The sequence below is a fragment of the Epinephelus fuscoguttatus genome, linkage group LG7 (genome assembly GCF_011397635.1).
Source record: "Epinephelus fuscoguttatus linkage group LG7, E.fuscoguttatus.final_Chr_v1".
NCBI lineage: Eukaryota > Metazoa > Chordata > Actinopteri > Perciformes > Serranidae > Epinephelus > Epinephelus fuscoguttatus.
The window spans coordinates 448,485-475,405 of record NC_064758.1 but is presented as its reverse complement, the minus strand read 5'-3'; the positions used below and the strand labels follow the sequence as shown (position 1 = coordinate 475,405).

At 39.5% G+C, this 26,921-nt stretch overlaps 1 protein-coding gene and 2 long non-coding RNA genes across 3 annotated transcripts in view; 2 read left to right on the top strand and 1 right to left on the bottom strand.

Moving 5' to 3' along the window:
• Window positions 1-26,069, top strand: part of LOC125892086 (uncharacterized) — a 30,742-nt gene extending 4,673 nt beyond the window's left edge. The window contains exon 2 of the long non-coding RNA XR_007449704.1: window positions 22,980-26,069. This is a non-coding gene — a long non-coding RNA (uncharacterized LOC125892086). The remainder of the gene's footprint in view (window positions 1-22,979) is intronic.
• LOC125892042 (EF-hand domain-containing protein D2-like) overlaps window positions 1-26,921 on the top strand; it is a 73,700-nt gene that overhangs the window by 5,955 nt on the left and 40,824 nt on the right. The gene's annotated exons all lie outside the window — the stretch shown is intronic.
• Window positions 4,513-7,977, bottom strand: LOC125892080 (uncharacterized). The gene is made up of 4 exons (XR_007449699.1): window positions 7,884-7,977; window positions 7,627-7,672; window positions 6,703-6,757; window positions 4,513-4,562 (listed from the first exon to the last, which is right to left on the bottom strand). It is a non-coding gene; the product is annotated as an uncharacterized LOC125892080 (long non-coding RNA).

Sequence of the window (26,921 nt, the reverse complement as noted above, 5' to 3'; positions counted from 1 at the left end):
AGTTGGTTTGATGAAAGAGACAGTCACATAACTCTCCCCAGACAGTGCATCAGTGAAATCTTGCAGTGGTTCAACAGCTTTATTCACCGACTCCAAAACCTCAAGGTCTTGCCAGGTGGGCACGAGGTGTCTGCTTTTCTTCTCTGACCCCAGGACACATGCTATGGCTTTCTCTTGCTCCAGGACACGTTCTGTCATCGCTTGTCTGGATCCCCACCTGGTTGGGGACTCGTGATGAGCTGATGAACGGGGAGGCCGAACTTCAGCCAGCTCTCTTTTTCTTTTCCAACTAAGTGAAAAAGAACTGACAACCTCCTTACAGACTCTGATGACACGATCAATCCGTGGGTTCTTCACACCATTCGTTGTATAAAAAGAAATATAGAGAAAATAAACAAACACTGTAACATCACATGGGACTACATTCATATATATGTTAAGAGGCTAAATATCGATGCATTTAGGATTGACATACATAGTGTGTGTCTGTGTGTGTGCGTGTTTGTGTGTGATATACAGTACAGGCCAAAAGTTTGGACACACCTTCTCATTCAATGCGTTTTCTTTATTTTCATGACTATTTACATTGTAGATTCTCACTGAAGGCATCAAAACTATGAATGAACACATGTAGAGTTATGTACTTAACAAAAAAAGGTGAAATAAATGAAAACATGTTTTATATTCTAGTTTCTTCAAAATAGCCACCCTTTGCTCTGATTACTGCTTTGCACACTCTTGGCATTCTCTCGATGAGCTTCAAGAGGTAGTCACCTGAAATGGTTTTCCAACAGTCTTGAAGGAGTTCCCAGAGGTGTTTAGCACTTGTTGGCCCCTTTGCCTTCACTCTGCGGTCCAGCTCACCCCAAACCATCTCGATTGGGTTCAGGTCCGGTGACTGTGGAGGCCAGGTCATCTGCCGCAGCACTCCATCACTCTCCTTCTTGGTCAAATAGCCCTTACACAGCCTGGAGGTGTGTTTGGGGTCATTGTCCTGTTGAAAAATAAATGATCGTCCAACTAAACGCAAACCAGATGTGATGGCATGTCGCTGCAGGATGCTGTGGTAGCCATGCTGGTTCAGTGTGCCTTCAATTTTGAATAAATCCCCAACAGTGTCACCAGCAAAACACCCCCACACCATCACACCTCCTCCTCCATGCTTCACAGTGGGAACCAGGCATGTGGAATCCATCCGTTCACCTTTTCTGCGTCTCACAAAGACACGGCGGTTGGAACCAAAGATCTCAAATTTGGACTCATCAGACCAAAGCACAGATTTCCACTGGTCTAATGTCCATTCCTTGTGTTTCTTGGCCCAAACAAATCTCTTCTGCTTGTTGCCTCTCCTTAGCAGTGGTTTCCTAGCAGCTATTTGACCATGAAGGCCTGATTCGCGCAGTCTCCTCTTAACAGTTGTTCTAGAGATGGGTCTGCTGCTAGAACTCTGTGTGGCATTCATCTGGTCTCTGATCTGAGCTGCTGTTAACTTGCGATTTCTGAGGCTGGTGACTCGGATGAACTTATCCTCAGAAGCAGAGGTGACTCTTGGTCTTCCTTTCCTGGGTCGGTCCTCATGTGTGCCAGTTTCGTTGTAGCGCTTGATGGTTTTTGCGACTCCACTTGGGGACACATTTAAAGTTTTTGCAATTTTCCAGACTGACTGACCTTCATTTCTTAAAGTAATGATGGCCACTCATTTTTCTTTAGTTAGCTGATTGGTTCTTGCCATAATATGAATTTTAACAGTTGTCTAATAGGGCTGTCGGCTGTGTATTAACCTGACTTCTGCACAACACAACTGATGGTCCCAACCCCATTGATAAAGCAAGAAATTCCACTAATTGACCCTGATAAGGCACACCTGTGAAGTGGAAACCATTTCAGGTGACTACCTCTTGAAGCTCATGGAGAGAATGCCAAGAGTGTGCAAAGCAGTAATCAGAGCAAAGGGTGGCTATTTTGAAGAAACTAGAATATAAAACATGTTTTCAGTTATTTCACCTTTTTTTGTTAAGTACATAACTCCACGTGTTCATTCATAGTTTTGATGCCTTCAGTGAGAATCTACAATGTAAATAGTCATGAAAATAAAGAAAACGCATTGAATGAGAAGGTGTGTCCAAACTTTTGGCCTGTACTGTACATGCAGACTGACTACGCTACCAACATTTCAAAGGGCATTTAAATGTGTTGTAAGGACCCTTTTACTTACATATCCATGTTGTGAATATGGGTCTTCCAGATGTGGAAACAAAGCAACTATCCCCTGTGCGTACATCACCCTGACATTTTTAGGGGGGGATGTCCTAATGTATGAATTCAATGACAACAATCACTCAATTGGACACAATTAAAAACAATCCCATACTAACAATGTTCTTTAGAGCCTACATGTATAGTTCTTACCCATGTGTTTGTGTCATCTCAGCAGCAAGTATGTTTATCATCTGTCTTGTGGTGGCATCTTTCAGGGATTTGGTTTTTGCATACTCTTGCATGATGTGTTCACCGCCAGGCTTTGTAGTGAGGATTTTTTCAATCAACTTAAATGGAAACAAAATATGCAGTCAGAAATGTTTAAACCATACGTACAACGGGGAAATTATAACATAAAAACACTCCCCATCAAATGGGATGAAATCCAGATTAAACTTAACAACAATGTCCACTACCCACCTCTTTTGCCTCACAGTTTATGTGGCATGGCCTTTTAGGTTGACTTCCTTCGGCAATGGCTGCTTCTTCAGGAGGGTCACACATTGTGAAGTTCAGAATGATAGTATCTTCACATGCTGCTGAGCATGATGATGATGATGATGATGACAGAGAAGCATCTGTGCATTAAGGAATATGAACAAAACAGAAGCATATTAAACACTGTAACAAAAAAAAAATGTAAAAAAAAACGGAAAATGACTGGCAGCTACGGCTGCCAAACAAAAACCGTCAAATAAAAGTAAAATATTGTAATTTAAATAAAGTTCAAAAACATTAAATTTACAGAAATTGTCATTAAAAGTTCTGCAGGAAAATACCGTTATTTTACAGATTTTTACTACATTATTACAATCAAACACCTTCAATAAAGTGATAATTCTCAAGTTTTTGCAGAAAAATACTGTCATTTTACAGATCTTTACTTAACTGTTATAATTAAACACCTTCAATAAAGTGATAATTCTAAAATTTCTGCAGAAAAATACTGTTATTTTACAGATTTTTTACTATATTATAATCAAACACTTTCAATAAAGTGATCATTCTCAAGTTTTTGCAGAAAAATAGTTATTTTACAGATTTTTACTAAATTATTATAATCAGACACCTTCAATAAAGTGATAATTTTAATTTTTCTGCAGAAAAATAGTTATTTTACAGATTTTTGCAAAATTATTACAATCAAACAGCTTCAATAAAGTGACAATTCTAAAATTTCTGAAGAAAAATACTGTAATTTTACAGATTTTTACTAAATTATTATAATCAAACACCTTCAATAAACCCCAAAACACCTTTAAAATGCAGTCAAATGACTGGCAGCAACGGCTGCCAAACAAAAACTGTAAAATGAAAGTAAAATATCCTAAAAATGCTTACATTTACAGACATTTTCATTAAAGGTTCTGCAGAAAATTCCATAATTTTCCTAAATTATTACAATCAAATGCCTTCAATAAAGTGCCAACACATGCTTAAGATTGTAAAATAACAAAGTAAGAAGTCTGAATACACTGCATAAAACAGATTAAAATTATCTGTAACTTGAAGTGTTTGTTTAGATGTAAAATAATGTAAAAAAAAAACAAAACAAAAAAAACTGTAGAAGTACAAACTCCAATATTCAATGATTCAGTTTTTTGTAGAATTACAGAATTTTTTGTCGAATTTAATATTTTAACTACTGCACTGATTAATAGCAGACTTTTTTCCAATCCTCATAAAATATAATCTTTAAGATTATTGTGAAATATCCTCAACTGAAAATATACTTAAGAAATACAAAGTAGATACATCTAAAGATTTTCAGTTTCAATTAAAGTGGGGAGGGGAAACATAATTACAAATAAAGTACAAACCACAACTGATTCTAAAACCGTTTATTTAAAGTATTCAGATGTAAATTCACAATATCAACCAGTTATTTACAAACAGTTCTTCAGAGCCCCCCAGGAGGTACTGAAAAACTAAAAATTATATTTCTCCATGTCTCTATTTTGTCTGTTAGCATTACTATCATGATGAGTTCATAATTTCACCTTTGAAACAGGTGGAGAGTCATTGACAGGGTGGTGGTCTGCTATTTTTAGCCTGCTTTTTCCTGTTCAATTTTCTATTATTTTCTACAATATTCTCCTGACCCTTGGGGGTTCTGTAAACTGTAGTTTTGGTAATATTTGTGGACAAGCATATTTTAATTTAGAATCCTACCTATACAGTGCATTAAGTAAAAACAAAACATAACACAAAAGGTCAATGAATCCAGAAGTGACAGTGCAACATGGCAGATAACGAGGAATCCTCCTCCAAATTGGCAGCAATCAGTTGGATCTTTTGTGCATCTGTAAGGAAAAAGGGGGAAAAAGGACACAGTAAGATTCGCTGAGAAGTCCTTCCTGTAAAAAGTAGGATTTCAGATTTTTTTTACCATTTCTTTTAACATGCTTAAAGAAATATTTCACTTTACATGAAAATACAGTCAGTATCTACTCACTTTCATGCTCTTTCATGCTGTTAAAAGTTTCTAGTCCAAAAAACACTCCTGGAGTTTCACAGTTGTAGCATTTTCCCAAACAATTGCATTAAACAGGGACTACATTTCAAACGTGAAAAACATTTTTAAAATGCCTCCAGGTCTGGTCTGGTGTAATCCAAATCTCCCAAAGCCCCAACATGCAGAGTTGACTTATTTACACCATGTTTTCAGGCCAGAATTCTCAGGTTCTTAGCTCTGAGTCATGTTCAAGCTCACCTACGGTTCACACTAGGGCTGTCAAAATTGCTCAAAAATGACGTTCGAATATTCCTTCTAAAAATAACTCATAGGTTCGAACCATTCAAAAAAAATTTTTTTCACATTATGTCCACAAGAGGGCAAACTAATACAAGGAAACATACTTGTATATGTATTAATACAAGGAAACGTAGCTACTTCTAGGTATTTTTATTTCAACATAAACGTTTTTGAAAACATTTACATACCTACACATTAAAACACATAAAACAATTATCTATAACATTACGTTAGAAACGACCGTGGACCTCTCGCTCGCCCCCCCTCTCTGACCCGTCACGCCAGGGCCACACGGCCCGCAGAAGCGCTGCGAATAGCCTCGAAGCGCTGCCAGTTTCCTTTCGGCACCCATGTTAACCAATTGTGTCATCCACAGTGTGACCGGCTCGCGCCCTGCAGCGATTGTTTCGGCGTCTGGTCTATTTTCTGCGCGAGCTGCGAGAGAATGTGTCAAGCAGTGCGTTCAGTGCAGCGGCCCAGGCCAATGCCCACTCGCAAGATAAAAATAAGGTTAGTTCTTTTATCGCTATTGGTGGAAATGTCTTGCGAATGTACTTTTTATGAGATCACAACCCCGTAAACCACTTTCTTTCAGCAGAAAACTATCTGGGTATTTGTAATGTTTCAATTGCAGAGGTAACAGGTAGCACACAAAGATCTTCAGAAAAGGTAGACACGTCTCGATTTCACCAGTTTATTTGGCCATGTCAACTAAACATGCTAACGTTTCGGCCTGGTGGCTTTCATAAGAGCATATCATTCATTAGCATGTTTAGTTGACATGGCCAAATAATCGGGTGAAATCGACGTGTCTACCTTTTCTGAAGATCTGTGTGCTACCTGCTTACCTCTGGGTAATTTGGATGCAACTGTAGTTTTGGTTTAGCGCCACACACCAATAGTGAGAGAGCACATCTTAACAAAGACCTACTACTATTTAGCAATGCTGTTGATTGATTCAGGTCTAAATCTTGACATTTTAGTGCAAGTAGTTTAAAGGGATAGTTCAGGTTTTTGGACATGAAGTTGTGTGAAACGCTGACCATCTGTAGCTCTGATGTGACGGTGTCATACTTGTCAACGAGCCTCCTGCTCTGAGAAATGGCCGTAGCTTACCGGAGAAAAAGTAGTTCTGAAGATAAAAGGGGGACACGTAACCAAAAGCTTTTAAGCTACAAAAAAGTATGCATGTGTTTTGTTAGACTATTTCAATAATTTTAAAACATCCCCGCATTACATCAGACCTTGCTATCGATGCAATGCGGGGATGTTTTAAAATTATTGAAATAGTCTAACAAAACACATGCATACTTTTTTGTAGCTTAAAACCTTTTGGTTACGTGTCCCCCTTTTATCTTCAGAACTACTTTTTCTCCGGTAAGCTACGGGCCATTTCTCAGAGCAGGAGGCTCATTGACAGTAGTGACACAGTCACATCAGAGCTACAGATGGTCAGTGTTTCACACAACTTCATATCCAAAAACCTGAACTATCCCTTTAAAATCTGTATGTGGAGTGCCCTCTACAGGTTGAAACCCGCCTATTACATTTGAATTTTATCTGGAGGCAGATGACGTATTTGGAGGCGCCTCACAGTGCACTCCACACTCAATAAAAATCATAATTAATAATATCACAATCACAATCTAAGCTTTGGAATAGTGGTCACATCTGCAGTTGATACTTACCAGTGATGGTCTAGGGTGCCTGTTCTCCCCCGTAAACCCTGCTCCAATGCTTGTCCTAAAAAATATAAGCAAGTTTCTCATCATTAGCAGTCATCAGTGTTGGAGGTGAGAATGTAAATTGTACTCATAATGAACCAGGCAGTTGCACATACATAACAAGGCTGTGTCAAATACTATATTACATCTTTGTAACTTTCTCCAAGACAAGCACAAGCAGTATCATATAGAGCTGCAACAATATGAGTCAACACAGAGCTGGCGAGTTCAGCGCGCAGGCTGCGTGGAGGAATACATGACGTGAGTCGGTTAGTTCCAGGTAAACTTTTTCCCGACCAATTAATGCATTGGAAAAAATAGTATTCATGGTGTACACTTAAACTGTGGTATTTTTTTGAGAGCAATCTACTACATCTAATATACTTAGAGGCTATTTGTACATCATACAACCCCACTTTAAAAAAACTGAACTATCACTTTAAGCCCAGGAAAACAATATTATGATCTAAAAAATCTGACAACATAACAATATCTAGTCTCATATCACAATAAGATCTATTATCGGTACATTGTCCAGCCCTATTGGAACAGAACTTGAATGAAGAAAATGTATGATTGAAAAAAATATTTTCGCTTATTTTAAAGGCTTAAAGGGATGCATAACAATGCCATTTTCACTGTATATCCATTTCTTATGAAACTGTATGGTAAGTGTTAGTGTGGTAACACGTTATAGCTTATAATCATAAATAATAATGAGCAAATAAAAAAATGTGAGTGACATCCCTCAAGGCAGGTTTGCCGGTTTTATTGGAGGTATTCAGAAGTAATAAAAGAGCTGATACCACAATACATTTTCATTTCAACAATGCATATTGCCACATTTTGATATCACTGTCTTTATGTCAGGATAACATAAATACTCACTGGCTCTGAAGATCTTGTGGCAGGAGCTTTTTCATTCCCAAAATTTCTGGATCATGAGGGAAAACACACACAGACACACAAACATTATCAACCACTGGCTTACTGTTGGAGACATGAGCATGCAAAGTACTACTCAGCAGCTTCACAGAAAACATTCTCATTGTAACTGATCTGAACTTGCTTTCATGAAACAAATCCAATAATGTATGTCTTGCCTCTGTTTGTCCATCTGTCCCTGGGTTTAATTATGCACCCACCATTCAGTGATATCTTGTCACTCCTGGTTCTTCAGCCTTCTTGTGATCTCACAGGTGATGCACTGCAAGGGGTCCTGTGTGAAATACAGTTTGGACACAGTGAAGAATATGGTAAATGGACTGTACTTATATAACACCTTTCTAGTCTTATCAACCACTCAAAGTGCTCTAAATTCATGTCTATCATTTACCCATTCACACACTCATAGTGGGTGCTAGGGGTGTCAACCAGCTCATCAGGAGGATCTACATTAATCATTTACGCACATACTTTCACATGCTCTGTCTCTATCTGTCAATTATGTCTCTCTCTGTACATATATGTACATACATAGACACATACATATATATACTGTGTGTATATATATATTATGTATATACAGTACATATATGTACTCTCTCTCTCTCTCACTCTCACACACACACACACACACACACACACACACACAGCTCCAAAAGGCAATTTTATGAAAAAGGGGCATGACAGTTTTGATGAAATTCTTAAGTTGTGTCTATATCAACCCCCTAACGTTTCGAAGACCATTACGGTTTGCGTTATACAGTAACGTTACTTTAAGCTTACATCTCAAATTGCTTCACCAACAGTGCTGAACGTTACGTTATAGCTGAGTCGTAAATTAACGTTAGGTTAACTTAACTCAGCAACAACCAACTGTAACGTCACGTAATGTTAATATCATTACAAAGAATTGCTGCCTACAAACAGAACAAGCAAAGCCTCCCGACTACTCCATTCAATATTAACGTTATGTTTTGCTGGCATTAATCATGCCAACAAGCTAACGTTATAACGTTAGCTAACTTCAATGTTAACTTACCTGTAACATTAACGTTAGCTAATTTAGCTAGTATCCTGACGGTTACAGACAGTAATTGACATGACACTACAAACAATAACGTTCTGTTAGGTTATCAACTTACAGAAAATATAACAGGGAATGGTTTCTTACCTGATGTCGCCAGAATAATAGTAATAAGGTGAAGTTCATGTAGTTAGAAGACAAAACAGATCCCGCCGGATCCTTCCGTTGCCTCCATATTCCAGTTTTTTTTGTTCTCCGTTAACAATGACAAGCCACGACTCACTAAATAAGCAAGCAGGTGTAAAATAAGCCAGTTATTAATCTAGGTAACGTTATTCGATGGGCAGTCAGTCGCGCCGATGTCCCGCAGCAGTCATTCAAACTGATGTATTTTCAAATTAAGGCGCGCAGAGTTGTCATTGGGCAGTTCTTCTTCTTCTTCTTTGTCTTCTTCTTCTGTGTTTAAGGGCGGTTGGCATCTAAATTTTTGCATTACCGTTTAGCCAAGGGTTTATATCTGCCTTGGTGAAACTATAAAATAATAATCATGGAGGCTCCAGTAACTTAAGGACGACTTCTCCCTTTTTCCCAGTCAATATAGTCATATACCACTTCCGCTCTTTCACCCTTCACAATAAGAGCCCATAACAGGAAACTCAAGATCATCAATCATAGGTTAGTATCTACTGTACTCTTATTACAAAAAAGAAAAAAAGACACCCACCCATAAATAAATAAATTAAATAACGTTCCCCTACATCCCTCATCGCATAGGCTGTTATATTTAATTGATTGTCCAAATGTTTTTTTCATTGCAGTGTATGAATACAATTTTTTTTATTAGTCCTGTCCAGTGATCTAAGACAGATTAAAATATACTACTATCCTCTATTAAATGGAGAAACCTCCGTCCTTCTCTGTTGAATGACTGCATATGATGTTTTGTTTGTCAGTTATTACAGAGATCTTTCCAGGCTTTCTATCGTTTGTATGGGTTGCTGTGGATGCTGTATCACCACCCAGAAATATTTTATTCACTCTGTTAATGTTTTCTTTTAATGATATCTTGTTTTTTGTCAAGTTTTGGGCATGTGGGCTGAAGCACACCCGAAGTAGAAACTTATCGCAGATAGATGTTTTCTACACCCTAATATCACAACCCTAACCAAAACTTAGACTTTACAGAGAAAAACATTAGATTGTTAGTATGGAAATAAACCTTAATATAATGACCTACATGTTTAATTACAGACATTGAATGTGAAAGTACATATAGGATAAATATAAAATTAATAAGATTTACCATTAATTTACAGAGAAAAACATTAGATTGTTAATACGGAAATAAACTTTAATATAACAAGCTACATGTTCAATTACAGAGATTGAATATAAAAGTACATATAAATATAAAACTAAGATCTACTGTTAATTTACAGAGAAAAACATTAGATTGTTAGTACAGAAATAAACCTTAATATAACGAGCTACATGTTTAATTACAGACATTGAATGTAGAAGTACATATAAATGTAAAACTAATAAGATTTACTGTTAAATTACAGAGAAAAACATTAGATTGTTAGTATAGAAAAAAACCTTAATATAACAAGCTACATGTTTAATTACAGAGACTGAATGTAAAAGTACATATGAATATAAAAACAATAAGATTTATCGTTAATTTACAGAGAAAAACTTTAGATTGCTAGTATAGAAATAAACCATAAATATAATGTGCTACATGTTTAATTACAGACAATTATTGTCATTTTACATAAATTTGACTGTAATTTAAGAAAGCAGAAATATAATGTATAATTAATACAGTAAATTTTCTGTAAAAAAAAAAAGAGAAATAAACATAGTTTGTCATTACTGGTATGACACTTTAAAAAAACAGGTGGGTTCTTAATTTACAGATAATATCTGTAATTTTACAGTTTTGTATACTATTTTTAAAAGACAGAAAACTACTGTAAAAATTTAAAGTTATTTACCGTAAAATTAGGATTTTTTTTTTACAGTGAATGGAACTGTTATTACTCCCATCCCAACCTTTAAGTTCAATATGAACACATTTATGAATGGTCAGTTATTACCAAGTTCTTCATTGCTCAACACGACTCGGAACGTTCCAGGTGACTCCTTCACTATTTCTTCAAAGACCTCTCCGTCAACTTCTGTGTCTGATTTGTCAAATACCTTCATATCAGGCTGCCTACCTTCTGGTATGTTAATTTTGAGACACACTGAAGTAAAGGAAAGAAAGGGAAAGGGATGTTTCAGTAATTGTAACAAGACCATTTCCTTCTGATGAGAATCAAAACCATAACTAAGTGGAGTGAGCCTCATGTCGTCACAAAATGCTGTCAAGTTGAAACTTAAGTCAATAGATTATTCCCATGCATTTAAAGGCACAGCAGAAACAGTTATCAACTAAGGTAGTTCAGAGAGAATAGTTTATGATGAATTAAGTGTATTAACTAAGTAAAAGGTTGTGATATTGTGTTGTTATCATGATGTACTCACTAACCTTCTTTCATGAAGGCATCCAATGTTAGGTCAGACAGCCTAACATACTTCTGCTCCCCACCGAATGACACACGCAGCAGCATATTCTGTTAAAATAACAAAGGTAAAAATGACAACCAAGAAAAAACAGTTGAACAAAGAGTAACATGCTTACATTGTTCCATAACCTGAGCCTACTCACCAACTACGGTCCACACTTTTTACTCACTTCTGCTTGATTACTGTGAACAGCAAGGCAAAGTTGACATAGATGAGTTGTGATAAACAAATCAAAATATTTATTACACACATCTATTGAGTGAATGCTCCATTCTGATTGGTCAACATATTTTTTCAGACCGTTGTTAAGTGTACCACACCGTTGCTAGCGACGCTGCTCTGATCAGAGGAGCACAGAGGAAAAGAGGTTAATAGGAACTCTGCAGGATATTTGCCTTTTGTTTATTTGTCCCTTAACTCACAGCTTCAGAGTACTAGTGTTAGTTAAATCAATGACTTATAACTAGTTACAGGGAGAATGGAGGCTCTCTGCCTTCCACCTAGCGTCTCTTGGCTGAAAACCAACATTGTGAGATCAGAGCCTCCGACCCGGTGTCCTAGCTCTCGTCTCTGCGGCACTGCCACACAAACGTAACGCGCCCCGTAACCCGTAATCTCTTGTTTATGACAGATAAGACTACACAAATATACACACGGTAACAAGGTAGGCCTATATGATAAATAACCTTATCCACCGCTCCATGGATTGATTTCTCACTGGCTTCGTTGAAAAAAAAGCACATGGCAACAGGGGTTACAGAGGAAAAGAGACTGGATTTAAACTATGTACAGATTTATACTAAATGACGCAATTTCAAAAGCGTTAAAAGTCGTACTTTGATCAACATTGTGTCTCAAATTATTTATTTCACAGAGTGAGCAGGTCTTTATAGAGAAATAAACCTGGACAAGGTGAATGGAACCCCGGACAAGCACTAAGTTACTTTGCAACTTTATTCCTCAGTGAGAGCTAGCAACAGTAGTAACTGGCGTGTGCAATTTCGCTGTCTTAGTGTATTTTTTAAGGTACCACTTCGGCCAATTCAGAAAATGGCAAACCGACCTACTGACCGTTTGAGTCGTCGAGTATTGAGGCCACACAGGGGGAGGGGGAGGGAGGCTAATTCAAGCTAATTCGCGGTTAGCTTTACTAACGATTAGCATATTAGTAAACAATAACATAAAACGTTACCATAAGACAGGCAGCAAGTAATTGTGTGTACCAGCACTGAGGGGAGAAACACGCAGTTAACGGTGCAGCTTTACTCAAAATGTCGAACTTCTGAACTGCTAGCAAGTTGCTAACGTTAGTTGTATGGGACATGTAGACGACAGCCATTCAACAGAGGAATGGGCAACGTGTCCTCAATCAACATTTATGAACCGATAAAACTGTGTTTACATGGAAAACAATTATTAAACAATGTTACGAACACCAGAATGTTAATGTTACTTACCCGACCATGGCACAACTCCAGGCCTGCTCCAGACTAACCTCCCCCATGTGCCGCCGTAGCGTTCAAGACGTCACGACTAGTGCGTAATCATCACTCTGTAGAGTTAAAGTAACACTGCATGTCTGCAGGATTTAACACTGACTTTTAACTATACTCTTAGAGTGGGTTTACTCCCCATATAGTTGAAAATACTCTATCTAGGTTAAAATAGGTTTACTCTGAAATATTGACACCCCATTTTTTACTGTGTGAACGCTGACTGACTGACTGACTGAACTTCGCTCACACTTCACAGCAGCATATCTCTTGTTGTAGTATTATTTTTTTTTTTCGTCAGAACGGAATTCAGCATTCTTTATTTTTATAATTCGCATATTCTTCTTGCTTAATTATTATAGCCCTATTATCATCCCCCTTACACACACACACAGCAGACGATACTTCAACTCGAACACTTTATTAAAAACGGTAACTATAACCGTCAAATATTCAATTCAATTCAATTTTATTTATAAAGCCCAATATCACAAATCACAATTTGCCTCACAGGGCTTTATAGCATACGACATCCCTCTGTCCTTATGACCCTCGCAGCGGATAAGGAAAAACTCCCCCAAAAAAACCCTTTAACGGGGAAAAAAATGGTAGAAACCTCAGGAAGAGCAACTGAGGAGGGATCCCTCTTCCAGGATGGACAGACGTGCAATAGATGTCGTACAGAACAGATCAGCATAACAAATTAACAGTAATCTGTATGACACAATGAGACAGAGAAAGAGAGAGAGAGAGAGAGAGATGCAGGTAATGACAGTAGCTTACAACAACATTATTGAAAGTAATAATATTATAGTTATAGTTCTGGCTACTGCGGTACAATATGTTGAAAGTATGTATTAATATCTGGCAGTATACAAGTGTGACAATAGTCATATGTGTATAATAGCAGTAGAAGTATGACTAATGACTAATGATGGCAGCAGCAGCAGGAGGCATCTGGCAGGACCACGACAGCAGCACAACCACACACGTCACGCTGTCCAGGCACCGCTGCGATATGAGTTAATCTGAGAGACAGTGGAGCACAAAGGCTCCGGAGAAGAAGCCGAGTTAGTGACATCCAGAATGGCCGAGTTAGCAAGATGCAGTAATAGAATATGAGAGAGAGAGAGAGAGAGAGAGAGCGTGTGAGAGAAGGAGAGAAGGTGCCCGGTGTATTATAGGGGGGTCCTCCGGCAGACTAGGCCTAAGTCAGTCTAACTAGGGGCTGGTACAGGGCAAGCCTGAGCCAGCCCTAACTATAAGCTTTATCAAAGAGGAAAGTCTTAAATCTAGTCTTAAATGTGAAGACGGTGTCTGCCTCCCGGACCGTAACAGGAAGATGATTCCACAGGAGAGGAGCCTGATAGCTGAAGGCTCTGGCTCCTGATCTACTTTTGGAGACTTTAGGGACCACGAGTAACCCTGCGTTCTCAGAGCGCAGAGTTCTGGTGGGATAATAAGGCACTATGAGCTCTTTAAGATATGACGGAGCTTGACCATTTAGAGCTTTATAAGTTAACAGTAAGATTTTAAATTCAATTCTGGATTTTACAGGGAGCCAGTGCAGAGAAGCTAAAACAGGAGAAATATGATCTCGTTTCTTAGTTCCTGTTAGTACACGTGCTGCTGCATTCTGAATTAGCTGGAGAGTTTTTAAGGACTTACTAGAGCTACCTGATAATAGAGAGTTACAGTAATCCAGTCTTGAGGTAACAAAAGCGTGGACCAATTTTTCTGCATCTTTTCGGGTCAGGATAGGCCTAATTTTCGCAATATTACGCAGATGAAAAAATGCAGTCCGTGAGGTTTGTTTTAAATGAGAATTAAAAGACAAATCTTGATCAAATATTACTCCGAGGTTTCTTACGGTAGTGCTAGAGGCCAGAGCAATGCCATCTAGAGAAACTGTGTCATCAGATAAAGAGTCTCTGAGTTGTTTGGGGCCAAGAACAATAACTTCAGTTTTGTCTGAATTTAACATCAGGAAATTGGTGCTCATCCAGGTTTTTATGTCTTTAAGGCAGTTAGTTAATTGATTACTTTCTTCTGGCTTCATTGATAAATACAACTGTGTATCATCCACATAACAATGGAAATTTATAGAGTGATTTCTAACGATGTTACCTAAAGAAAGCATATATAGAGTAAATAGGATTGGTCCGAGCACAGAACCTTGCGTAACTCCAAAACAAACTTTGGTACGTAAGGACGATTCATTATGAACGTCAACAAACTGAAAACGATCAGATAAATAAGATTTAATATCATCAACATAACATTGAATAATGAATGGATTTGGAATAATGTTAACAGACATGCATATTTTCTTCCTCACAGGCTGCTCAGAAGTGAGAACCATGGACAGCAGCATTGTGTGTTAGTGCTGCTGTCACACCCTCACACAGTGCGCTTCTCTGACAGACACACTTTTTTTTTTTTCTCCTCTCTCTTCGCTGTCCGAGCCTGACTCAGCCTGCCCCAATTAACTTAATTAGTCGGCCCAAACAGACCCGACCCATCAGGCTTATACGGTCGGGCTCGGGTTGAAATTGAGAAATCTACTAATATTAACTTGCCCCTTTACAAATTATTTTATTTATTGTTTTATTTAATTTTTTACATAACAACAAAGACTAAAGTTAATTGTAATTGTTAATCCAGGGCTCAACAATAACGGTTGCCCAATTGCCCGGAGCAAGTAAAACTCAAGGTCGGGCATGTAAACTAACAACTCACTTGCCCGATCGGGCAAGTTTCTAAAAATAGTAAAAGTTAATAACTAATTGATAAAATAAATGTATTTTAAAATACGCTCCTTCGGCTCTGATGCAGCAGTCTCTCTGCCTGAAGTCACAGGCACACGCTGTGTAACAATGTCCTGCCCACAGCCCCCATTGATTGGTTACATGGCACAAGTGAAGCCAATCAACACTGAAGCCTCTCTACATGCTGCACTGTGTGTGCATGTCCGAAGGCACAGAGCGGCACAGCATATAAGAGAAGAGGAGAGGGCCCTGTCTTACCTTTTTATAAACTAAAGTCATTTTGTTTTGCGCGATGGACGCTTCATATAATAACATAACAATATACTATTTATGGTGTTATGCCATCGTGTCATTTCTGTCTCTATATGGCCACGTGTTAACAATTCTCCTCTGCTCTCTGTATCACGCACGGCACAGTTCCGCCACACACACAGGTGAGCACGCTAGAGCGGCTCGGGCTGCATTTTCCTGACCAAACCTGACCTCAAGCCCGGTGCAGTTTGTCAGCTGACAAAGTTATTGTTATGGACAGTGTGTAAATAACCATCAACAGACTGTTGTTACGCACAGACAAACACGCTGCTCCCACAGCAGCGCAGCACAGCACTCTTGGTGCTGAGCTTGTGTTGCGTTCAGGCGTTGTCACGTAAATAACAACTTCCAGCACTTAAATAGGTCATAGCACAAAACAGCAGCATGTCAAGTGACTTTTTACTTTTATTATATTCAATAAAGTTGTATTTTACTGTGTTACTCATTACTGTGCTCAAATGTACTGTATGTACTCAGGGTACCCGCGGATCCTTGAAAAGTCTTAAAAAGTCTTAAATTCATGTATCCAAAAGTAAGGCCTGAAAATGTCTTAAATTCATTAGAAATGTCTCAAATTGGTCTTAAATTCATTACTCAAAGGTCTTAAAATTGTTGCGGAATGAATATTTAATCTGACTTTATTTCTTTTCTTTTTTTTATTCTCGCGGCACTTTTCTGTGAGTATCCATGCGCCGTCCAATAATGGGGCACGTTGGTGGTAGCACATACACAATGAATGGGTTCATCGGCGGAGGTCTGCGCTTTGCGCACTCTGTGTGAAAAGGGCTTAACGGCGCGCACTGCCCACCTGGCACTCAATATGCTGCTGTAGTGGTTTGTTTTCCAGACATGTGAGTATCTTTGAGCAGTGAAAGTTATTATTTATGACTTTTTACTTGTCGGCAGTGATTAGTTTTCCACAGAGCTCTACGTGCGAGCATTTTACTCGCATTTGCGACGAAAAATAGTTTTGTGCCAGCAAAATAAATCATTCAGCACGCAGTGCGAGTCAAGATTTCAACCAGCAGCAGAAACGAAAGGCGAATCATGCAGGTTGTGGGTTGAACGGGGGTCACAGACAGGAATATGGTGGTCAAATAGCCTACGGCGGCTCTGCAGCGCAAAATAACGGCTTACCGGCGGCGACAAAGAAATCTGACTCCAGGTCCAGTAGCCTAATTTTCTCTTTTGCTGGCGTCATGACTGCCGTTCACATTTCTCTCTGTGGCAGGCAACAGCCCACAAACCTCACCGCACTTTAGGGACTGTTCTTTACTTATGGAGAGACTGTTCTTTAGCCTACTTGTCAGGGGAGGAGGGTGGCTGGTTGATTTTTATTTTATTTATTTATTTTATTTCAATCCCCCCATGTTAATCACTTATTGATGCTGTTTTTCTATGAATAAGTCAATAAGTAATTTATTCCATTAAAATATCATTGATGTATTATAGAAAAGTGATTTATCCTTTTATAAATGACAAAAGGCACATCTGCCTCATTTTTGCTGTGGTATCATAATACTACTCAGAACCGTGATACTTTCACTGGTATCGTACGGTGGGTCCCAATTTTGGTACCATGACAACACTAGATGTCACAACCATTCCATTCAGAGTTGCGCAGTGAAGTGGCTCTGGTGCCGCTTAAAAAAGTGTTCCCCCACTTCTAATTTTACAAATTAAGCACTGGTTATAGTACAGCGGGATCCCCCAGCCATCGCTTATATTTATAGTTTTTTCGGTCTTAAATTCCATTCAAGGTGGCATGAAAAAGGTCTTAAAAAGTCTTAAATTTAACTTACTGAAACCTGTAGATACCCTGTGTACTTAGTCCTAAAGAGCCCTTCTGGTGCCAGTAGATACATAGAAACATCCCAGCAGGCTGTGCTTTGCAAGCATACAAAAAAGTTTCACGCATATGAAAATTATTTTTCATGCGTGTGCTTCACCTCCACTGGTACAACTCCGTCCTAGGGGAAACACTGCTGTGTGCGTTTTGTGCAACAGGTGGATGTGGTAGTCTACTGGTAGAGTAGAGAGAGAGCTAAGTAGCGTTTAAGTAGAGTAGAGCAGGGGTCCGTTTCACAAAGCAGGTTTAGTGAAAACTCAGTCTGTTAACCCTCAAATGAGGGAAACTCTGAGTTTTCCGTTTCAAAAAGGGAGGTAACTCAAACCAGAGAAAGAGGGGTAACTCTAGCCTATTTCAGAGAGAGAGGTAACTTAAAGAGGCAGCAGAAGGATTCAGGTTTTTTTTTTTAGCTTGGTGCCACCTAGCGTCAGCAGTGTTGCTCGCACTGTCGCAAAGACCAAATTGACCGTGGGGATCAGAGATAATCAATAAAATGTAGGCTGTAAAACCACCAATATACCTCTGTGTATATGTAGAATGAGAAGGTGTGTGGACACTACTAAATAAATGAGAAAAGAGACAGAGCAACAGTTATCAGATTTATCTGAAGAAAAAACAAATAGTAATGCAAATAATTATACCAGAATGCACAGTACCAGTACAAACAACTCACAGTAAATGATACCAATATGTACAGTATCAGTACAAACAACAGTAGACACGTAAGGGATAATGTATCGTGGGCCGGTGACTGTTGAAAAATAACTCCCGACAGGGGAATGGAACCCCGACGCGCAGCGGAGTTATTTTTCAACAGTCACCGGCTTACTATACATTATCCCGCTTAGAACATGGCTTACTACTAAAACATTCAATTGTTAGAACTGGCATCAATATTATAAAACTGCTGACAGAGTGTACTGACAGAGGAGAGGCGTTCACCAGACAAACGGGAGCGGAGGAGAGGATTTTACTCCACTTCTCCCGGTCGGAGAGGCCTCTGTGCCCAGTACCTGCGGCGGCGGCAGCAGGGGGTGGGGGTGGGGGTAATCACTGTCCAAGGGCTGCCGTAGAATGGCAACGAGGATGTCAGCCAACCAACACTCGCTTCCCGGTCCCTGGTCATGGCGATTTGTGATGCTGGCCAGCTAGGAATTAACTAGCAGCCAGTACAGTACAGTCCTCTCTCGGCTAACGTTAGCTAACATTTAGCCGTGTTACTTACTGATCCATTAGAAAGAAAGCTAGCAGGACACCGGTGTTGAAGACTCTTTGGTCACGGAGCTCCCTCCATCTCTTGAACGCCTGACTGAGGTTTACTCTTGTTTTTCCTCTTCTTTTATCACTCTCCTTTTTGTGCATCCTCGCCTCCTCAGACAGATTAGCTCGTTTTATTTTGGGAGGCCGTTTTTCACTTATCTCCAAACTTTGTCCGTCTGCCATTGTGCTCCTGACTCAACTATCTCATGCCCCGGCCAGTTCCTCATAAGGACCAGCTCCAGTCCCTGCTGAAAAAAGTCAGAGAAACCATTAGGCATATTCTATTGGTTTCTAATGGTTTTGTAATGGTTTCTAATGCCTACTTATGTTTTCCTAATGGTTTGGTTTGTTTTTCTAATGGGATTCTATTATCTCCTACACAAATACACAGGACTTTAACTGGTCCGTACTAATGATTCCTACAGGAGTCTAATGGTTCCTACTGGTGTTTCTATACCAGTCTAATGGTCACTATACAGTGGTCACTACAGGGTGTAGTGGTCTTTAATGGTTCCTAATGTGATGGAGGAACACAGATGTTATAGCCTTCTTTGGCAATCACATCTGTGTGATTTCTAGTGGGTCCTTGTGTAGGATATATAGTATGTTTGTAGATTGCAGTGTTCAGTGATTTCATTAAATACATCCCAGCCAACAGGTCCAAGTGGGGCCCACATGGGATTTACTTGGGTTACATGGGCTTTAACTGGGCATGGGCTCAGAGTGGGCTTTTACGTGGGTTGGTGTTGGACCCCATATGGGCATCCCAGAAGAATATACATGGGCGAGAGATGGGCATCCTAGTTGGCCAGCACATATGGGAACTAGATGGGTCCAAACTGGGCCATAGCCTATTGTGAAATGAGCTGTAAATTTAATTGTTTTTAGGTAAAATAATATTGTTATATACTGCTGTATTATTGACACTTAAGGTGTCATCAAAATGTTTTGGTATTTAAGCCACTATAATGTGAGGTAAAAAAAAAAAAAAACAAAGAAAAAAAGAAAAACCTGAATAAACTCAACCACAGCCGTAGATAGCCTATCTGCTCTTTAAAATAGCCAGTGCATTTTTTTTTTATAAACAGTGTGTGCCCGTGTGTGTGGTCGGGGTTGTCACGGAAATGAGAGAAAGTATCTTGCGATAACCGCAGATGACTCATTCATTCTGGAGTTGCCGCTCAGGATCAGCGCCTAAAATATTTCAACGGTTGAAGAGGAGTTTTGAGTTGGGCCAAACAGTGTCGAAGGTAAGTCCTGACTAACAACACTATAGAACTGAAAAAAGCACTGTGTAAACCTAAAAGTTTGTTCAACTACTTTTTTCCCTTTAACGATGTTCTTGGCTAGGTGGCTAAACGTCCATTAGCTAGCATGCTATGACTCAAATGAGTTTAACATGTAATGTCCTAACTTGCCAATGTAGACTCACTAACGTTAATTATGTTAGAACAACTGTCAGACAGTTGACGCTCATATCTAGAGGTTTTTTTTTCCAAATATAGGTTTGACATCAACTATTTTTCACGTAGTCACGAAAAAGTACTACATTAGCCATAATCCCAACGTCTACCAGCGGGGTCTGTGATTGGCTAAACTCTTTTTTACCCGCGAACGGTGTTTCCGTTTCCACTAGGAGGCTCGCGTGTTGGCTAACGTCATGACGATTCGTAATGCATTTTATGGCACAGTCAGTATGATTTCTTATGCTATATGTACACAGACATAGAACAACACATACTATAACACAGTGCCACGCATGCGTTAGCAACGTAGATATGCCGTCATAACGCCGAACGTTAACTTTGTGACAGTTAGTCAGCAACTCTGTATGTTGAATCCATGTATGGTTCGATCTTTCATTATTCCGTTTCAAAACAAAATCAGAAAAATAAGAAAATGGGTCCGTTTTCCCGTCTTGAAACCAAAACGGAAAACCAAAAATGAAAAACTGCGTTTTCCTGTAGGAGAACAGGGTGGAGACTAGCAGAGTCACAAGCAGCTGCAGTTTTCACAGTGGGACTGTTGAGTCACATTATTAAGATTTAACATTTTTTCAGGCGAGAAAGCAACCATATAGATTGCCCATATGCTGTTAGCTTATCCAAATAACACCTGTTTGTAAATCTGCTGTGACGTTTTCGGACATGTGAAAAGCCGTGACTGACCGGTGTTTCGGGTTAAGAGGTGACCGGTTCATGGACGCGCGTTGTCATGGCAACGGCAGAAACAACTGCGCTGGCTGTCCAACATGGCGGAGTCTGAAGCGTAAAAAACATCATAAACTTACCCATCTCCAAATAAACATTCCATAAATCATCATCATTTCATTTCCTATATTGTTTCCCCCGTCTTCTGTCTATATCTAAAAATCCAAGTTAATAACAAACTGACACTGTTGTGGTTTAGATCATTTAATTAATTTCTGAGAAGTGAATATGTGCACGGAACGTTTCTAATGCTATTTATTTATTCTCAACACAACATCAGTGTTGTTTTGAGCACACTGTTCATTGATCATCAGTGTCATAAAGCAACTGCATTGGGAACACTTAACACTCGCTCCTAAATATAATCTTGTGCCGCTTTGACTTTTAATGATAAAAAATGATAATGACAATGATAAAGACCGCTTTGAGTAGCTTGATCTTCATTTCTGATCCATCACCTGATAAGCTCACCTTGACAAAGTGCCTCGAATTAGACAATAACGAGCCTCACTCTTTTGCTCTTTCTGGATGTCACTTACAGGGAGTTTGAAAAAAAAAAAAAATTCCCTCACCAAAGACATGGGAATAAACATTGTTTTGTTGGATTAATTCCTCTGGAATTACACAAAAAAAATGTTGTTTTTTCTTCAAACTTGGTGGAGGCGTGTAGCATGGGCCAACGCAGAACCCCTTAAAAGGGGAATTATGGTTTGGATTCTTCAACCAATTATTGGTGTGGATCCGAATCACATCAAGGGGTTTGCTCTCTGTGCACCATTTTTAGTTGGGCATGAAGGGGTTAATTTCTGAACAGTGGTTAATACCTGAAAATGCTCAAGGGGTAATCACTGAATACCCTCCTGTATTTTGCAGAGGTACCCCCAGGCTATAACAACAGAGAAAAAACTTAATCCGACAAAACAAGATTCATGAAAAAATCTGGCTTTGTCTCACGGACTCATAGAGCGGGTCGTTTATCAACCAAGGGGTTAGTGGTTCGAATCCCAGCTCTGTTGTCCACATGTCAGTGTCCTTGAGCATGACACTTAACCCCCATGTTATTCCTATGGGCCAAATAGTAAATGGACTGCACTTAGATAGTGCTTTTTCCACCAGCTGAGGCATTCAGGCACTTTACAATGGCCTCTCATTCACCCATTCACACACACACACACACACACTCACACACCAATGGCGGGAGCTTACATGCTAACCTGCGTTACCATCAGGGCCACAGTCACCCCAAACTGATGTGTTGTAGGCTGCAGTGCACACTAGCTACCTTTGCTTTGGTTCGTAATGAGATGACCATTGCAAAGTGCTTAAGGTGTTTGAAAAAGAGAGCCTACCTTTTTCAAGGGTGTCAGTTGTCAGATAATTCAATATGATTGTTGCAAAGAGAGGCTTATTCCTTAAAGGCAAAGTATGGTTTTTAGCACCCTGGACCCTATTTTCCCATCTACTTTTATCTAAATGAGTGGTGGGATTTTCAATATTTGCAATTGCTCCAGGACAAGGCGAGGGACTGCAGGTCCAAAGCTTGTTTCAGTGTATTCCAGTGGGACAATTGAAAATGTCGATATGTTACATTTTCCCTTGCCTTGTCCTGGAGCAATTGCAAATATTGAAAATCCCACCACTCATTTATATAAAAGTAGATGGGAAAATAGGGCCCAGGGTGCTAAAAACCATACTTCCCCTTTAAGTCTTGAAATGTTCTTGAAATTCCTATGTCTTGAAAGTCAGGCTGTGACTAAAATATGAATATTTTTGTCTCTTTTTTTTTCTTTTTCTATTCCTCTCCAGGGAAAACCAAAAGACACTTAAACTGCTGAGTGACTAAACTGCTATCCCTACAGACACCTTGACTTCATCTCCCTCCAGGGATGCTGGAAGGTTTTTTTAGTGGGGGTCGTGCTGTCTACACCCCACTTCCCTTGTCCCTGTCTCCCTCCCATATTTGTCTGTTTATATTTGTTCAGTATGTTTTAACTTCGTTCTTGATGGTTTATGTTCTGAAAAAATGTAATTAAAATGACAAACTGCAATAAGTTGTCACGCCCCAAATGTCCTGTTCCCAAATCGGAGGGGAAAATATCCGAATACATACACAATTACACGTGTAGAGATGTCTCTGGTGCCCAGTGTTAGGACTCTGCTATAATTTTTGTTGCAGCAGTACGTTTCTCAGTATGTTTTTCTAATAGTTTTAGATCCTAATGGGACCAGTTTTCTAATGGTTATAGCTCCTAATGGAACCAGTAGCTTTCTAGTGGTATTACATTCTAATGGAACCAGTAGGTTTCTAATTGTATTACATTCTAATGGGACCAGTAGGTTTCTAATGGTATTACATTCTAATAGGGCCAGTAGGTTTCTAATGGTTTTATATCCTAATGTAGTACCATTAGGAACCTAATGGTACCATTAGGTTCGTAATGGTTTCTTCTAATGGTTCCTAATGGGGTTCCAATTCCCATTAGACCATTAGGAACTATCAGAAACCTAATGGTTCCTAATGGTTTTTTTTGTAATGGTATTCTACTGGATTTTTCAGCAGGGGTCCCTGATTGGCTGACTGACCAGTTTGGCAATACATAACGTATTTCCTGCCGTAAAGGAGATTTTTTCCGCGAAAATTCGTCCCCGGTGGCAGAAGCTTATTGCAAAGATTGCAAAGCCATTAAGTAACCTATGTAAACGCTGATAGTCTGATTTTACTGTGTATACTACCCTGTGCAACCCACATTATTTACATAATGGTATATATAGGCAAAAATGCTGTCTGTTGCTTCTTTAAGCTCTTGGTCAGTTACCGTAGTAACAGACTCTATGAACCTAACCTGGTCGGGACCAGGTTTTTCTCAATGAACCTCGAGTTTCTCTCTGTCTCCGCCCTCTTTCAGAGCCACACACTCCATTTGATTTCCTCATTCATTCAATCAGCAGGCGAGTTTTGGCGTAGCCTAGGTCTACCGTCTGTCATTTAAAAAAATCATTAAAAAAAATCAGAGTCAGTATACTAGAAGTCCATTAGGCACAGTAGGTGGCAACTTTTGTCACTAACATGGCATGTCCTTTTGATAATGATCCCGTGGATGAAGGTACAATATTACTGTGCAGAAAATTAAATAGTTGTCGGGAGATGGTTATCAGACCATAGATGTTCTAGCATTTCCAGACAATTATCTTTTTGAGCTGTACCGTTTCATGTCACAGTCCATCATCTACATACACAACCTAATACGTCCTTACATTTGCAACATTACCAATCGTAGTCATGCTCTCACATCCCAGGAGATATTGTGTGTTGCGCTGCGTTTCCTTACAAATGGAAGTTTTTTTGTACAAGGTCGGAGATGCTGAGCGCTTGAGTAAGGCAACTGTATGCAGGGCGGTCAGTCCCTCAGCCACTGGCCTTCCTAAATTCTGGCTTAGGGCCAGCTCCTCTGCCTTCATTAGAGGTAGCGGTGCTGGGCTACCACCCGTTTTACGGGCATCTGCCTTCTTTCTGTTGGCTGAGTAGAAGTCTGTGTTAGTTTAAATAGGCTTAATTATTTAACAGAACATGATATAGATGAGAAGATATTTATGTGTGTAAAAACAGCATTATGTTGGGGATAAAACAACTGCACAGTCAAACAGCCACTTAATATTTACTTTACAATGTAAAACGTGATCAAAATGAGGTACCCCCATGAGATTATGCCGAGGTCTTACCTGTTTGAACAATGTTTTTACATTTCATCCTAAACTGCTGCCAAATGCGCTTCTCCCCCACGGGATTGCACCTAAATGAAATAAATTAATAGGCTACCATTCTAGCAGTTTTCCCCTGTAATGTTGTTGTGATTGAGCAGCAATGTTCTCCCACGCCGTCTCCCTCTCTTTTGCAGCTGCAGCGGTGTTGCACTTCTTTTTGAAAACGTGTGCAAACTCGCCATATGAGCGCATTAAGATTTCTAATTCTAGTGGGGTGAAAAATGTAGCCCTCCTCTTCCCCGTTGCCATGGTGACTTGTGGAATCGGGCTCATTGATGCTGGCTTTTTATAGTTGTGGTGCACGTGCTTAACTCGTGAAACTAGGTGAAACTACTCCGAGTTGATTAAACTGATTCAAATCAGCTGTTCTGGAACCGGAAACTCAGAGTTTAGGATTAGACTCAGAGTTTGTTGGACCTGCTTTGTGAAACGGACCCCAGGGCAGAGAGATGGAAGCAAAATATATTAAACCCGGTGTTAATACAGCAGAACTGGAGAGAGGGGTGAAAAATAAATAGAGGTGGGCATGGCTCAAGTAGGGCACAAAATTATAGATGGAGAACGATTGACAAACATTGCCGCTGCCGATTTATCCACTTGCAGCAAACTGTGCATTACATAATCTGAGTTTTGCCCACATTCAACTACACTCTTGTCGTGAGAAGTGCCTCTTACAATTTCCCAATCAGTACTGTGCATATGCAACTCTCATCAGAGATGAGAGGAAAGGGAGATGGCTCACTCCTGAGCTACTTCCATCATCAGCTCTGGAAAGAACAGTGTGTTTAATTCTTTATCACCACTTGCTTGAACTGGCAAGTAAGTTACTGGATTTACTAGCCTTAATAGACATTTTACTTACCCTAGGCAATCTGGCAGTCCTTACTGTTGAGCTCTGGGCATAAACCTGACCATTATGTGCATGCTTTACACCTTATTTTTAACCAGTGACAAATACTGAAGGATCTAATTCAAAAGTAATAAATCCATCAGCTTGAAGTATTGATATGATATGCATTTAGGTTAACTGAGAGCATGTACTGAAATTGTTTTGTGATCAGCTACATCAACATTCTGTTGGTCTCATTCAGTTAAAAAAAAAAAAAAAAAAAAAAAAGGTCCACTTGTGGTCACAGAGTGATGTCTCTTTGTCTAACAAGCACTTCCTAACCAACAAATGTTTCATTATAGACTCAATAAATTAAAAGTAATAAATTATCATATAATCTGGCATCACTCACTGATTGTATTCATCTGCGACAAAAATGAAGATTTTCAAAAACGGCTTCCGAAGTGAAATTTTTTAAAAATATTCATGTCTGTGGAGACGTGTAAACCGGATAGACGGAGATTTTAGAAAATGATGTTGCAACCCAGTTTGCCTATGCCCATTAGGCGCCCCAGGTGCTAACAAAACGTTTGTTTACGTTTTGTTAGCACTTTTGGGACTGCTTACGAGCATACAAATGAACTTGGCACTGCTGCATCAACATCACCGCTACATCGGCGCACAAAGACATCTGCTGTGCACAATATTACTTGGTCCACACCATCTGCGGTTTAAGGTCCGCCAGAAACGACGGTTTTGGATCAGACCTGGTCGAACCAGCAAATGGTGGTACAGTTTCGACAAAGGACTTGTTGATGCAGCGTGGAAAGAAAACTTTCGCATGTCCGGAGCATCATTCTTAATGTTGAGTGACCTCCTTCGTCCTTACATAGAAGGGGAACAAACTATTATGAGAGCTCCAGTTGATGTTTTGAAAAAGGTCGCTTGTACACTTTACAGCCTCAGTGACGAGGGGAGACTACGCAAGACAGCGAACGCCTTTGGTTTGTGTCGACCGTGTGTCTTGAAGAATGTTCGCCAGGTTTGTACAGCCATAACAGTCTATCTAGGCCCAAAGTACATCAGACTGCCTTTCAAAGAACCTGAAGTAGAAGAACTCGTCACACAGTTTTACCATGCCCACGGTATGCCACAGT